The sequence below is a fragment of the Ostrea edulis genome, chromosome 5 (assembly GCF_947568905.1).
Source record: "Ostrea edulis chromosome 5, xbOstEdul1.1, whole genome shotgun sequence".
Taxonomy (NCBI): Eukaryota; Metazoa; Mollusca; class Bivalvia; order Ostreida; family Ostreidae; genus Ostrea; species Ostrea edulis.
In genome coordinates, this window is record NC_079168.1 from 78,327,555 (window position 1) to 78,343,478 (window position 15,924).

The window sequence follows — 15,924 nt, forward strand, 5'->3', positions numbered from 1 at the left end:
ACACAGTATGTATTCAGTAACAACAGAGTACGCATTCCGATACAACAGAGTATGTATTCAGTAACAACGGTGTGTATTACGTTACAACAGAGTATGTATTCAGTAACAACAGAGTTACAATAGAATGTGTATTCTGATACAACAGAGTGTATTTCGTTACAACAGAGTGTGTATTCCGTTACAACAGAGTGTATATTCCGTTCCAACAGCGTGTATTCCGTTACAACAGAGTACGTATTCCGTTACAACAGAGTGTGTATTCCGTTACAACAGAGTGTGTATTCCGTTACAACAGAGTATGTATTCCGTTACAACAAAGTGTGTATTCCGTTACAACACAGTATGTATTCCGTTACAACAGTGTGTATTCCGTTACAACAAAGAACATATTCCGTTACAACAGTGTGTATTCCGTTACAGCAAAGATATTCCGTTACAACAGAATATGTATTCCGTTACAACAGAATATGTATTCCGTTAGAACAGAGTGTGTATTCTGTTACAGCAGAGTACGTATTCTGTTACAACATAGTATGTATTCCGGCAAAACAGAGTATGTATTCCGTTACAATAGAGAACATATTCCGTTTCAACAGAGTACGTATTCCGTTACAACAGAGTGTGTATTCTGTTACAACAGAGTATGTTTTCCGTTACAACAGAGTACGTATTCCGTTACAGTAGAGTGTGTATTCCGTTACAACAGAGTGTGTATTCCGTTACAACAGAATGTGACATGTGTATTCTGTGACAACTGATTTCATAACCCGATACAACAGTGTGTATTCCGTCACAACAGAGTATGTATTCCGTTACAACAGAGTACGTATTCTGTTACAACAGAGTATGTATTTTGTGACAGAGTATGTATTCCGGCACAACAGAGTATGTATTCTGTGACTACAGATTATGTATTCCTTGAAACAGTAGGTTTTCTGTCACAACAGAATATGTATTTCCGTGACAACAAGGTGTGTATTCCTTGAAAATAAAATGTGCATTCCATGACAACAGAGTATGTATTCCGTTACAACAAAGTATGTATTCCGTTACAACAAAGTATGTATTCCGTCACAACAGAGTACGTATTCCGTTACAACAAAGATGTATTCCGTTACAACAGAGTATGTATTCCGTTACAACAGAGTATGTATTCCGTTACAACAGAGTATGTATTCCGTTACAACAGAGTATGTATTCCGTTACAACAAAGATGTATTCCGTTACAACAAAGATGTATTCCGTTACAACAGAGTATGTATTCCGTTACAACAGAGTATGTATTCCGTTACAACAAAGTATGTATTCCGTTACAACAGAGTATGTATTCCGTTACAACAGAGTGTGTATTCCGTTACAACAGAGTATGTATTCCGTTACAACAGAGTGTGTATTCCGTTACAACAGAGTATGTAATCCGTTACAACAGAGTGTGTATTCCGTTACAACAGAGTGTGTATTCCGTTACAACAGAGTATGTATTCCGTTACAACAGAGTATGTATTCCGTTACAACAGAGTATGTATTCCGTTACAACAGAGTATGTATTCCGTTACAACAAAGATGTATTCCGTTACAACAAAGATGTATTCCGTTACAACAGAGTATGTATTCCGTTACAACAGAGTATGTATTCCGTTACAACAAAGTATGTATTCCGTTACAACAGAGTATGTATTCCGTTACAACAAAGTATGTATTCCGTTACAACAAAGATGTATTCCGTTACAACAAAGATGTATTCCGTTACAACAGAGTATGTATTCCGTTACAACAAAGTATGTATTCCGTTACAACAGAGTATGTATTCCGTTACAACAAAGTATGTATTCCGTTACAACAGAGTGTGTATTCCGTTACAACAGAGTATGTATTCCGTTACAACAGAGTGTGTATTCCGTTACAACAAAGTATGTATTCTATGATTATAGACATACAGGGACATAACGATAAAAAGCAAAAGTTTTAATTCTATTTACAAACAAGAGTACCACGGGCCACATTGCTCAGATGAGAAACATTGGTCCTGCATGCTGTTCTTTAGCTATTGTAATTCTTAAAAGAATGTTTGCCAATATTTATTCCCATAAAAATTTGATCCTATATTGTGGCCCCAACCTAACAATGATACAATATCACAAGAAAAATATAATGATCTAAAATTTTCAAGATATTCCCATATAAAACTTTGATCTCCTATTGTCCAACCCTCCGAAGGTCGTGATTTGAACATGATTCAATCTGGAGATGTTTGCATATTAATATGAGTATTCATGGCCCTCCTGTTGTTGAGAATAATTTTCCTATTTATTCCCATGTAAAAGTTTTATCCCCTTATCTGACCTCACCCTACCCCCGGGGACCTCAATTTGCACAAATTTGAATCTGTACTACCTGGGAATGCTTGTATATTGATATGCGTCATCAACGCCTTGTTGTTCTTTTTAAGATTCTTAAAGATTTATCATATATATCCCATTTTATCCCCTCTTGTGATCCCAATCTACCTACGGGGGTCATGATTTGAACAAATTTCAAACTGGATGCTTGCATATTGATATGAGTATTCATAGCTCTGCTGTAAGATTTTTAAAGATATTTCCTATATATTGCTATGTAAAGAATTGATCCCCTGTTGTGACCTCACCCTACCCCCTCTTCGCCAGGGACCACAATTTGAACACATTTCAATCTGTACTACCTGGAATGCTTGAATATTAATATGAATAATCATGACCCTGTTGTTCTAGACAAGATCTTTAAAGATTTATCCAACATATTCCCATTTAAAACTTTAATCCTCTATTTTGGCCTAACCCTACCCCCGGAGTCCATGATTTGAACAAACTTCAAAGTGCAAATGAGTATTCATAGTCCTGCTGTAAGATTTTTAAAGATGTTCCTACATATTCCTATATATAATCCCCTATTGTGGACTCACCCTACCCCCAGGGACCAAATTTGAACAAACTTGAAAATGCATTACATGGGAATGCCTGCATATATTAATATGATTAATCATGGCCCTGTTGTTCCAGAGAAGAGTTTAAATGATTTATCCTATATACATGTATCACCATGGAAACATCTGATCCCCTGTTGTGGTCCCATCATACCTCCGGTGTCATGATTTGAACAAACTTAAATCTACACTATATCAGGAAGCATTCATGTAAATCATATCTGGCAAGAAATCAGAGCATTTCCCCAAGTGGTAATTCCGTAAATGCACTAACGATAAGCATATGAATGGTGAAGATAACGAACAGTGACCAATCTCATATTTCCGATAAGCAATACAAAATAGTGAGTTGGGCAAACACGCACCCATGGATATACCAGAGGTGGTATCAGGTGCCTAGGAGGAGTAAGTATCCCCTGTCGATCGGTCACATCCGCGCCGTGAACCCCATATCTTGATCAGGTAAACAGTTATCCATAGTCAAAATCATATAATTTGAAATTTTCGCTGTTTTGAAGCCCCTTTGCGACTGATCCTGGAAAAAAATCTTCATAATTTTCTCCATAAATTTTATTCGTTTATTCACCCTCGATCGAGCATCGTCTTGATAGATCTACAATGACTCGATAATGCTAGGTGATTCCGAATAGCCATACAGTAACAAACGGTTTGAGGAACGAACAATTTATCGAGAATAACGGTTTTTAATGAGAACGGAACGCGTCATCGTCGCAAACCACGGTTTTGAGTCCACTCCCGCTCCCTCATTGATGATGGAGAGAATCGAATTGAAGCACCCGTGGGTAACTGACGATGGGAACGCGTTGGTCGGGGAACATAACCGTTACGGCTTGAACGGAAAGGTTTGGTATATGGGAACGGAACAATTCTCGTCGAGAACGGTAACGGGATGCCTCATGGTGTAGAAGTACTGTTTGGGATTTCTACAGCATCTCATTACTGATTCTGTAAACGTGAACATCGATTCCGTGTGAACGTCTACTCCTGCACTGGGTTGCTCAAAACCTTGGTTAAATCTAACCTCTGGTTAAGCTTAATCAGTGGTTAAATTTACTGTCCACTGAGTAAATAACCACTGGTCAAAATTATGTTGCTCAAGTGAGTTTAGCCCTAGGGAATACTAACCAACGGTTAAGTACATTTAACCAGTGGTTAGTATCCCATAATTCAACAATGGTCGTCTGGACTTGTAAACAATGATGGCTGCTGCAAATGTTAATGAAGCGGACAGAAAATTTTTCACCTAATAAGACACTACTCTTACTTGTACAAGTTATATTCTGAAGTCAACCGAGGTCGTAAACTCGTTAAGGAAAGGTGGTGTCACGTGGTCAAGCTGGCCTTCTCCATTAATCACACAAAAACAAAGGATCAAAATTATAAAGAAATTTATTTAACAAGAAATAAGGGGGGGGGGGGGGATATAAATAACTTAGTGAAACTCCCACACTCACTATCGCACGCAGATTCACTCAAAAATATCTTCCTTACTATTTACAACAAAAAAATAATAACAATCAAATTCGAAACCGCTAAACTTTTACATGTATTCTTTTCACATTTAATCCCGGGTTAATTCAAAAAAATTCTAATGAAATATAAGCTAGCTATTGTTGCCAAACTGTCCGAATGTTTCCACTATTCCTTTAATACACTGCTGCGAGTGCTCCAGATTTGGTCTTCTACTAATTATTAAATGACTAAAGTGTTCTTTGGAAACTTATCTGTCTCCCTCTGAATAAGTAGTGGTATTCCCCACACTTCCGGACTGTATTCAGGAACCTCAGTGGTAGATATACCCATGCACAGACGCTTTGTCCTTGCGAAACCCCTGTTGTATCAGGCGGTCTTCACGATCACTGGTAGTCCATGATTATACCCCTGACGCTACAACAATGAATGTTTATTAAGTCAAGTGTTCTATGAAATGTTTGGCAACACATACGTATATATGTTTGGCAATGTATATATCCAATGCAAATCTTATTGACTGTTAACAATGTAAAATGTAAATAACAAATCATTTCCAATATGGCGGCCCATACTCACAACTTCCGGTCATTCACTTCCGCCCCAAAATTTTAACTAAGACATTTAAATGGACAAAATATTTCCAAATAAAGCGACAATTGACAATAGAAAATAAAAACCACATAGCATTAATACAACGTTATCGATATAATACAAAAGCCATTCAAACACTCTCGATAACCGTCACACTTGAGCACACATACAGGTAAAATATGGCGAGAGCTGGCCAAGTGCATGAATTGGAACAAATTGCGTTCAACAATGAATTTAACTTGAAAAAGAAATTATACTACAAAATCACAAAATACAACTGTACTCACCACAGACCTTTCTCCGTCCCACTGTCAAGTGTTTTAAAACATAGTAACTGCCAATGTATATATCAGACTAGTTATATGTCGGACTAGCCTCCTGCCCACCTCTACTCTGCCAGAATGCTCGGCCGGTAATGACCCAGCTGCCAAGGTTCAGACTGGCTTAACTGACTTGCAATGAATCATGGGAACGATTCCCAACCGCGGGAAATTAAAATTTATACAGGTACAAGCATATGGTGATTGTTACAGGTGGGGGGGGGGGGGGGGGGGAGTAAAACAGTTGAGAATGTGAAAGAGATGTACAGGAAGACTTGTTCGAAAGCAAAAGGAGAAGAAACTGTCTGCCGAAAACTCCTCCATATAGACTGGAGGGGGTCCACCTCCTTTGTCACTCGACCATAGCTGTCTCATAGAAAATTATCTAGATCCACTGGGAATCAGTTCCTTAAATAATTCATCGGGATTTCAGGAGGAGTTGAGGATGGAGGACTCGATATTCAAGGTAGGCCTACATTATTGTATTATTTAAACTAAAGTAAACTATAACCTGACTTTTCCTAATACAAATACTGAGAATTAAAATATGTTTTAGTCAAAGGAAATTCACAAGTTGAGTAGTTCGTCTGCAAACCGGCTTCTAATTTTTTTTGTGGTACACCTAACACGAAGTTGTAACTTTTAATCCAACGATATAATTTTTCAGTGAAGGCATTACATAGAATACCTAATGTTGGAATATAGCTAAAAACAAGTCGAACTATTCTTAGACCTACTCACAATGTGAAGGTCATTGTAATCTAGCATGAAATTCAATCTCGATCGATTGATAATGATTGATTGATAGTATCTTGTTTAACGTCTCTCTCAAGAATTTTTCACTGATATGGAGACATCACCAAGCCTGGTGAAAGCCTTCAAATTTAGACCTTTACTCGGCGCTTACGGCCATTAAACAGTGAGGGTTCTTTAGCGTGCCACACCTACTGTGACACGGGACATCCGTTTTTGAGGTCATCTCCAAGGACCCGTGATATTCAAACCTGATGCCGAGCGTTTGGCGATGGAACTGTCACTACCTGTTTTAACGACTTAGGTCTCTCGCGCACAGGCAATGGTTTCTGTAAAACGCTTACGACCTCTATTAATATTAATATACAGAGGTCGCAAGTTGTTTACAGAAACAGGTGCCTGTGCTCTTGCGGCCGAAATTCGAACCCCGGCCTCCCGCATGCGGGGCGAACGCTCTAACCTCTAGGCCACCGCGGCGGTGATTCCATCTCGACAGTAGAAAAATAATTTGCATAAATGTGAATAGACTGAATTCAATGTTTTAAACTTCAATCCCATATAATTATTTCAACTTGAGATAACATAGATGCAATAAATATTCATCAAAGAAACTATTGCATCTCTTTTTTAACAACATGAATGAAATTTAAAGATTTAACACATTCATAAACAGGATACATAGGTGAAGTCACCGGGGTAGGGGAGGGGGTCACGAGGGAGAGGGGGGTAAATTGAGCCCCTTTATCCCTTTATTGCCGCAGTGCACCAATTCCTAACCATGCCTTTATGTTTGTACCCCCCTACGCTAGAGTCACATGTTTATTTATATACCCATTTCATTCATCTGATTAAACTATTCAAATCATATAATTATTTGTTTATTTTCAAAAAACCAAAATAGCTTTAAAAACTACACAATTTTTGATAAGTTGATAATTGAATTAATTTAACTTAAATGGAGTTATTAATCATGTACACACATATTTTGTTTTGTACATAAATATTTATCTATTCCATATATTTATATTTGATATTTCAAAGAATTTAAATGTTGATATTCAGATTTTATTTATGTGTTTAAATTAACTGAAAGCAAACAAGTAGTCTTAGTAGATTAAAAACAGGTCATACACTAGTCTTGTGATCACTTAATTAGGTGTAGAAAGAAAAAGAAAAGAAAAAGACACAAACAAACAAACACAATGTTGAAAGGTGGAGTTGAGAATTTCAAGTCATTGTCCAAGTTAAAGTAAACCTTAAAGAAATAATACGAAAAAGAATGTATTAATCATCAATCCTGTCACAATCCTCTGGGATAATTTTCACTTCTGTAAAATTACCCCCCCCCCCCCCCCAAAAAAAAAAACCCCTAACAAACACATACACACACCCGAAAAAATAAAAAACAAACCAACTACTTGTTATAACACACATATTGGATAAATACATGTTCATATAGTTATTTCTTTGAATGATGATCAAAAAGGTAGGGGTACAGTACAATAACTTATTTCTAATTTATCATATTTATGTGGATAAAATTACCTATGGGGTCAAAAGTGATGGGGGCATTAGTTTTCTGAAGAATATTTATTGCATCTATGTTATCTCAAGTTGAAATAATTATATGGGATTGAAGTTTAAAAACATCGAATTCAGTCTATTAACATTTATGCAAATTATTTTTCTACTGCCGAGATGGATTCGAATCGCTACCGCGGTGGCCGAGAGGTTAGAGCATTCGCCCCGCATGCGGAAGGCCGGGGGTTCGAATTCCGGCCGCGACAGATCTACGTCGTTAAAACAAGTAGTGCCAGTTTCATCGCCAAACGATCGGCATGGGGTATAAATGTCACGGGTCCTCAGAGATTACCTCAAAAATGGAGTTCCCGTGTCACAGTAGGTGTGGCACGCTAAAGAACCCTCACTGCTCAATGGCCGTAAGCGCCGAGTATAAAGGTCTTAAATTTGAAGCCCTTCACCGGTCTTGGTGACGTCTCCATACGCAGGCGCGTAGCTGCCTATACGCAAGTACGCAACTGAGTACACATTATTTGCTAAAAAAAGAAAAAAAGAGAAATTATTTTTACATTTTTATGTCATTTCCTTAAGTGTAACTGCGCTATGTATTTCCGATTTATGATTAACTCCAATCATCATGTCTATTCTATTGTTTGAATTCGTTTGTTTAGAAAATTGACAGCCAAAATACCCGTCGTATACTCAAAAAAATTGGTGATTGTAATCAATAAAACCCAGGAAGGCTTCGCCCTGGACCCACTGGGGGCCTCAAGGCGGCCCCCAGATCCCCTGCCTTACTTTGCGGACACTTCATTTTCTGTCTGGCTACGCACCTGATACGAGTGAAAAATTCTCGAGAGAGACGTTAAACAAGATACAATCAATCATTATCAATCAATCGAGATTGAATCAATTGTATGAGAACCCAAAATTCATAGCTTACAGTGACCTTCACATTGTGAGTAGGTCTAAGAATAGTTCGACTTGTTTTTAGCTATATTCCAACATTATCATGTACGTGTGCAGATTATGTTATTTTTGCGTACTTTATGTAATGATTATCAATCCTGTCACAAGCCTTCACTGAAAAATTATATCGTTGGATTAAAAGTTACAACTTCGTGTTAGGTGTACCAGAGGGAAAAAATAGAAGCCGATTTACAGACGAACTACTCAACTTGCGAATTTCCTTTGACTTAAACGTATTTCAATTCTCAGTATTTGTATTAGGAAAAGTGCAGTTTTAGTTTACTTTAGTTTAAATAATACAATAATGTAGGCCTACCGTGAATATCGAGGCCTTCATCCTCAACTCCTCCTGAAACCCCTGAATTAAAGTCACTGATTCCCAGTGGATCTAAATAAATTTCTATGAGACAGGGTCGAGTAACAAAGAAGGTGGACCCCCTCCAGTCTATATTCAGTAAGTTTTCTGCCGACAGTTTCTTCTCCTTTTGTTTTCGAACAAGTCTTCCTGTACATCTCTTTCACATTCTCAACTATTTAACCACCCCACTTCCCACCCCCAACACCTTTCCTTTTCGAGTTAACGACCTCGGTTGACTTCAGAATATAACTTGTACAAGTAAGAGTAGTGTCTTATTAGGTGAAAAACTCTCTGTCCGCTTCATTAACATTTGTAGCAGCTATTGTTGTTTACATGTTCAGACGACCATTGTTGAATTATGGGATACTAACCACTGGTTTATGGACCGCCAAATTAACATAAACTCAAATAATTGAAGATATCTTCAATTATTTGAAGATATCATCAATTCATTTGATGCGCGCAACAATTGAATTAAAGATCTCTTCAAATAATTAATGATATCTTCAACTCTGAATTATTGCGCGCATTAATTGAATTAATGATCTTTCAAATGAATTAATTATATCAACAATTGAATTGGTGCGCGCTACAATTCAACTGAAGAGAGCAATAATTGATATAATGCGCGCATTAAATTAATTGATGAGAGCAATAATTGAATTGATGCGCGCATTAATTCATTTGATGAGAGCAATAATTCTTTTAGAGAGAGCAACTATATAATTAAAGATATTTTCAATTCAACATATCCACAATTGAATTAATGATGTCTTTAATTGAATTGTTGCTCTCTTTAAAAGAATTGATGCGCGCATTGATTCCTTATACAAAAGCATTGTAAATTATTTAAAGATATCTTCAATTGAATTAAAGAGATCATCAATTTATTTATACCGAGCTCTAAATTAATTATTGCGAGCAATATTTCTACTAAATTGATGCTCTCATCAAATGCATTGAAGAGAGCAATAATTGAATTACATGTAATGCGTGCATCAAATCTATTATTGCTCTCATTAATTGAATTAATGCGCGCATCAATTGAATTGAATAAATGCGCGCATTAAATCAATTATTGCTCTCATTAATTCAATTGATGCGCGCATTAATTCAATTGATGAGAGCAATAATTTAATTGAAGCGCGCATTAATTCATTTAATGAGAGCAATAATTGATTTAATGCGCGCATTAATTCAATTAAAGAGAGCAATAATTGAATTGATGATATCTTCAAATAATTGAAGATATCTTCAGTTATTTGAGTTTATGTTAATTTGGCGCTCCATACTGGTTAAATGTACCTAAGTGTTGGTTAGTATGCTCTAGGGCTAAACTCATTTTGAGCTACAGAATTTTGACCAGTGGTTAGTTACTCAGTGGATAGTAAATTTAACCACTGGTTAAGCTTAACCAAGGTTTTGAGCAAACTACCCGTCGAGGTCTCATTACGTCACCTACGAATAGACCTCTCCTATGTGACGCAGCACAATATACAGATTTGTATATTGAGTCCGCGATTATCACGCAGGCAAATAACACTAAAGAAGTAGTTCGCAGTTAAAAGTTTGAAGATATTGATATTAAGAGCATTAATATAAAAGTATGGATTTTATTTTAAACATAAAATGATCAAAAGACCATTAAAAAGTAGGGAGACTCTGTTCAAATTATTGTGTAAAGTAATGAACTTGATGTTTACGTTCTTGTTTTGAAAGTTGTTTACGTTTGACGTTATGTTTTTTCGTCATTCTACAGTGACGTCACAGTATACGCGGCCTAAGAAATCGCTATCCCATAATGCCTAAGTGGAAGAGTTTGGTTTGTGAGCAAACGAACTCTGGTGGAAGTTTGAGTTTGAGCAACTGGGTCCAGTTCCTTAAGCTCAAATTTACAAACCAAGGAATAGTTGCCGTCAACATGGGCAGACATAAAAGAGTTCATTCGTGTATTCCAACTCATTTTAAGTTCAAGTCTACACCCAATATTTCTTATAAATATACTTCTACTATTGCATTCGAACTTTTAAATTCTAAACAAACTTTTCATTGCCTAGATCAAAGGTGAAAATAACAAAATAGATACATGTAGTTGGGCACACATGGAACCCTGGACACACCAGAGGTGGGATCAGGTGTCTAGGAGGAGTAAGCATCACCTGTCGACCGGTCACACCCGCCGTGAGCCCTAAGACCATCTTATACTTAATCCACCTACATGTTTTTGTTCATCTTCTTTCAACTATAGTCCAGCTGGACATGTCATTACTGGTGATGATGATATAGTTGATGAATTTTGTCGAAGATTATGCCAGACGATGGGCTAGATATGAAAAAACGTGATACTTTGTCAGAATGGATTAAAAGTATAAGAGGAATTTTAAAATCCCACATTAGACATATCAAAACAAAAGTACGTACCATCTATCCTCCTGTGTTTAGCAAACGTGATAAAAGAATTAGATAGGTCACATGAGTAATATGTCTTGGTTCCAGCTGACAAAGCTTGTAACAACATTGTCTTTGTTTCTAAGGCTCATTATCACAACTGTAATTTAAACGAATTTGGCATTAATTCCACTTATGGTAATCGTACTTATACACCAACTGCCCTTTCAAAAGATGAAATTCTTCAAAACCATGCTTCAGTTTTAGACACATTTAATACCCCAGTCAATGGGTTCAATGAATGAGTTATCGTGCCTATACTGGATTCCTAAACTTCATAAAACCACTTACATACGGAGATGCATTGCTGGATCCAGTAAATCTTTCACTAAGCCCTTATCTTTACTTCTCATGAAAATATTAACAGGTGTTAAGGAGAACCTCCAAACTTACTGTGCGACTACCTATGCCAGATTGATTGATTGTATATTGTTTAACGTCCCTCTCGAAAAAATTTCACTTATATGGAGACATCACTATTGCCGGTGAAGGGCTACAGAATTTAGAACTATGCTCGGCGCTTATGGCCTTTGAGCAGGGAGGGATCTTTATTGTGCCACACCTGCTGTGACACGGGGCCTCAGTTTTTGCGGTCTCATCCAAAGGACAGCCCCATCTAGTCGCTTCTTACGACAAGCAAGGGGTACTCACGACTTATTCTAACCCGGATCCCCACAGGACTACATATGCCAGAAGTGGTGTAAATCAAATGTGGATTCTAAGCAATTCTAAAGAACTTTTAGTAAACTTGAAATCACAAAACTTTTCTCAAATCAACAAAATCAAATAGTATAACTTTTCAACACTTTCCACGACCATTCCTCACGATAGATTAAAGACTAGACTTTTAGACATAGACAAAAATGAAAACCGTCCTATCTAGTGAGCAGTCATCCAAATTATTACCTTGTTAAACGCCACTCCGATTCCACGCACAAGTATTCTGAAGTTGAAACAAAAGGCACGAATTGTGCTCCTTTGTTAGCTGACTTGTTTTTATATCCCTATGAAGCAGAATTTATTTTAAAACGTTTACGTGAGAACAAAAATTTCTTCTTGTGTACTTCAATTCGGCATTAAGATACATAGACGGCGCATTATCTATTAACAATAATAATTTTCATTCATATGTCGATTCGATTCTCTGTTAAGTCGAAATAAAAGACACCAAAGAGTCGTAGGCTTCTGCTTCAGACTTAGATATTTTTTTAAGTAGATATTAACGGCAAACTAACAACCCAACTTTATTATAAACGGGATGATTTCAGCTTCTCCATCATCAGCTTCCCATATTTATGTAGCAATATTCCATTATCACCTCCATGTGGTGTTTATATAGCTCAACTGATTCGATACGCAAGAGCTTGTTCTACTTATGGTCAGTTTTTAAATCGAAGCAGGCTACTGACAAACAAGTTAATGGTGCAGTGGTTCCAACAGTCTCGTTTAGTCAGCATTTCGCAAATTATATGGTCGTTATAACGATCTAGTTTGCCAATACAATTCATTGTGTCATCTGCTGTCTGACGTGTTTCATACCGATTGTTAGACCGCTCTTGATACAGAGATTTTGACTACGGATAACTCCGTTTACCTGATCAAGGTATAGGGTTCACGGCGGATGTTACCGGTCAACTGGGGATGCTTAATCCTCCTAGGCACCTGATCCCACCTCTGGTGTGTTCAGGGGTCCGTGTTTGCCCAACTATCAATTTTGTATTGCTTATAAGAGTTATGAGATTGATCACTTTCGTTATCTTCACCTTTTATATCACTGTTCATGAAGAAGTAGGTATATAAATTTATGCATAGTAACTGCCTATACATATTGTATATCACTAGCTTAATAAAGAGAAACAGACTATATCTATAATAGAAATTCTATTTCTACTCTATGGGGGAAGATTGGGAAAAAGTGTCCGTTGAACGAGGAAGAGAATGCTAAGGGGTACTCGATGTCATGCAAAGAAGAAACTCGGTGATACCCGGAAGTATGGTTTAGCTCACCTGAACGTTTAAATGTTTGGTATATCGTAGAGAATAATGGGGTTTTATGACTGCTATTAGAGCATTAATCCGTGAAGACAAGGCGGAAAAACTTCAAAACAAGATAGGAGACCCCTAGGACTATCATTTACCACTTTCAGTTTGGGGCTGTAGTGGTAGCACCCGGTGGCTTCTGGGAGTCGGAAAAGATTTCGAGTCCCTATTTTTACCCTATGAGGAATGACAGGGACAATGTATCCATTGATTAAGGTAGAAAAATCTGTGGGGTACTGGATGCCATGTAAAAAGGAGCTTTGTGATACCCGGAAGTATTGTTTAGCTCATCTGCACTTTGACATTTTTTATATTTCATAGAGAATAAAGGGACTTATGCTTACTTATAGAACATTAATCTTTCAAGACAAGGCAGAAAGAAGAAAGGCAAGATAGGGGACCCCTAGGACTATCATTTACCTTTTTTAGTTTAGGGCTGTAGTGGTACCACCCGGTGGCTCCCGGGGTTGGGACACATTTCTATTTCTACTCTATAAGGGGAGGCAGGGACAGAGTTTTCATTGATTGAGGCAGGGAATGCTAAGCGGTACTCGATGTCATGTAAAAAAAAAAAAAAGTTCTGTGATACCCGAAAGTATTGTTTACATCACTTTAACTTTAACATTTTTGGTATGTTGTAGAGAATAAAGAGGGTTTGTGACTGATTTTATAGCATTATGTTTGTAAGAGATGGCGGAAAGAACATCAGGGCAAGTTAAAGGACCCCCTTGGAATATCATTTTCCGCTTTCAGTTTGGGGCTGTAGTGGTACCACCCGATGACTCCCGGGGATCGGTACAGATCTGTAGTCCCTATTACTACTTTATGATGGGAGACGGGGATGATGCATCCATTGATTGAGGTAGCGAATGATAAGGGGTACTCGATGCCGTGTAAAGAAGAGGTCTGATACCTGGAAGTATTGTTTAGCTCACTTGAAATTTGCCATGTTCGGTATGTCGTAGAGAATGAAGGTGTTTGATGCCTACATTTAGATTGATTGATTGAATATTGTTTAACGTCCCTCTCAAGAATATTTCACTCATTTGGAGACGTCACCACTGCCGGTGAAGGGCTGCAAAATTTAGGCCTATACTCGGCGCGTATAGCCTTTGAGCAGGGAGGGGTCTTTATCGTGCCACACCTGCTGTGACACGGGACCTCGGTTTTTGCGGTCTCATCCGAAGGACCGCCCCATTTAGTTGCCTCTTACGACAAGCATGCATACCAATGCTAATGTGACTAATCTTGGTCCTTTTATTTTTATAAATGTTCTTAAATATCTTCGCATGTATCTGAATATAAAATTTGAATCCCTGATAGGTATAGCGTCTACATCTTATCTCTGGGCCTTGATGTGAACAAACGTTTCAATATACTAGTATATTCTTCTCAAGAAGGGTTGTTGTAATTTATTATAAAATTATCTAAATTACTTCTATGGCCCAGTGGTTAGATGTTCATTATGTATTTATATGTAAAAGTTATTTTCTATGGTTGCCCAACTCTACCCCTTAATGATACCATTTGAATAATCTTACATGCATCTTCTATGTGCCAGGAAGCTGTCATTTAAATATAAGTTTTAATCTTGTTCTGTGGATCCATGAATGAAATAATCTCGAGAGGACGTTAAACAATAATCACTCTTGCTCAGTGGTTCTAGAGAAGGATAATTCTATAAAAACAAAAATCTGCATATGCCCATGTAAATCTCTGATCCCCTGTTGTGACTCATCCAACCCGATCTGGCCTAATATGAACGAGCGTGAATCTGCACATGTTCATGAAGCTTTCACGTTTGGATTTATCTGGTTCAGTGGTTCCTGTGAAACTATGAATTGACACCTTCACGTATGGACAATTGATGGAAATTGACCAAGTCGTTCTGGAAAAAGACGAAAATGTGAACATTTTACAGACAAGTAGACATATGGACAGACAAGCAGACAACGGTCGATAAAAGTAAGCAACGGGCGGGGATGACATTCCTATAAGGTATTCTATGCCAGATATTTAACATTTCTGTTATTCCATATTGAATGTAAGTAACATAGAAATTCCGATCTAGCGCAGAGCTTAAATGAAAGGGCAAAAAGAATCCTAGGACAATGTTGGGGACTCTTAGAGCAAAGTGATCACTGCACATGCAGATGAAAGGTGAAGATAACGAACAGTGATCAATCTCATAACTCCCATAAGCAATACAAAATCGATTTTTGGGCAAGCGCGGACCCCCGGACACACCAGAGGTGGGATCAGGTGCCTAGGATGAGTAAGCAACCCTGTCGACCGGTCACACCCGCTGTGAGCCCTATATCCTAATCAGGTAAACGGAGTTATCCATAGTCAAAACCAGTGTGCCAAGAACGGCCTACCAATCGGTATGAAACACGCCAGAGAGCATTTGACCCAATGATAGGTTGTATTGGCGAACTGGATCATTATAACGACCATAGAATTTGCAA

At 37.7% G+C, this 15,924-nt stretch overlaps 1 long non-coding RNA gene across 1 annotated transcript; it reads right to left on the minus strand.

Moving 5' to 3' along the window:
- Nucleotides 1-4,354: 4,354 nt before the first annotated feature.
- On the minus strand, nucleotides 4,355-5,427 carry LOC130055068 (uncharacterized). The gene is made up of 2 exons (XR_008803294.1): nucleotides 5,335-5,427; nucleotides 4,355-4,870 (listed from the first exon to the last, which is right to left on the minus strand). It is a non-coding gene; the product is annotated as an uncharacterized LOC130055068 (long non-coding RNA).
- Between the last annotated feature and the right edge of the window lie 10,497 nt (nucleotides 5,428-15,924).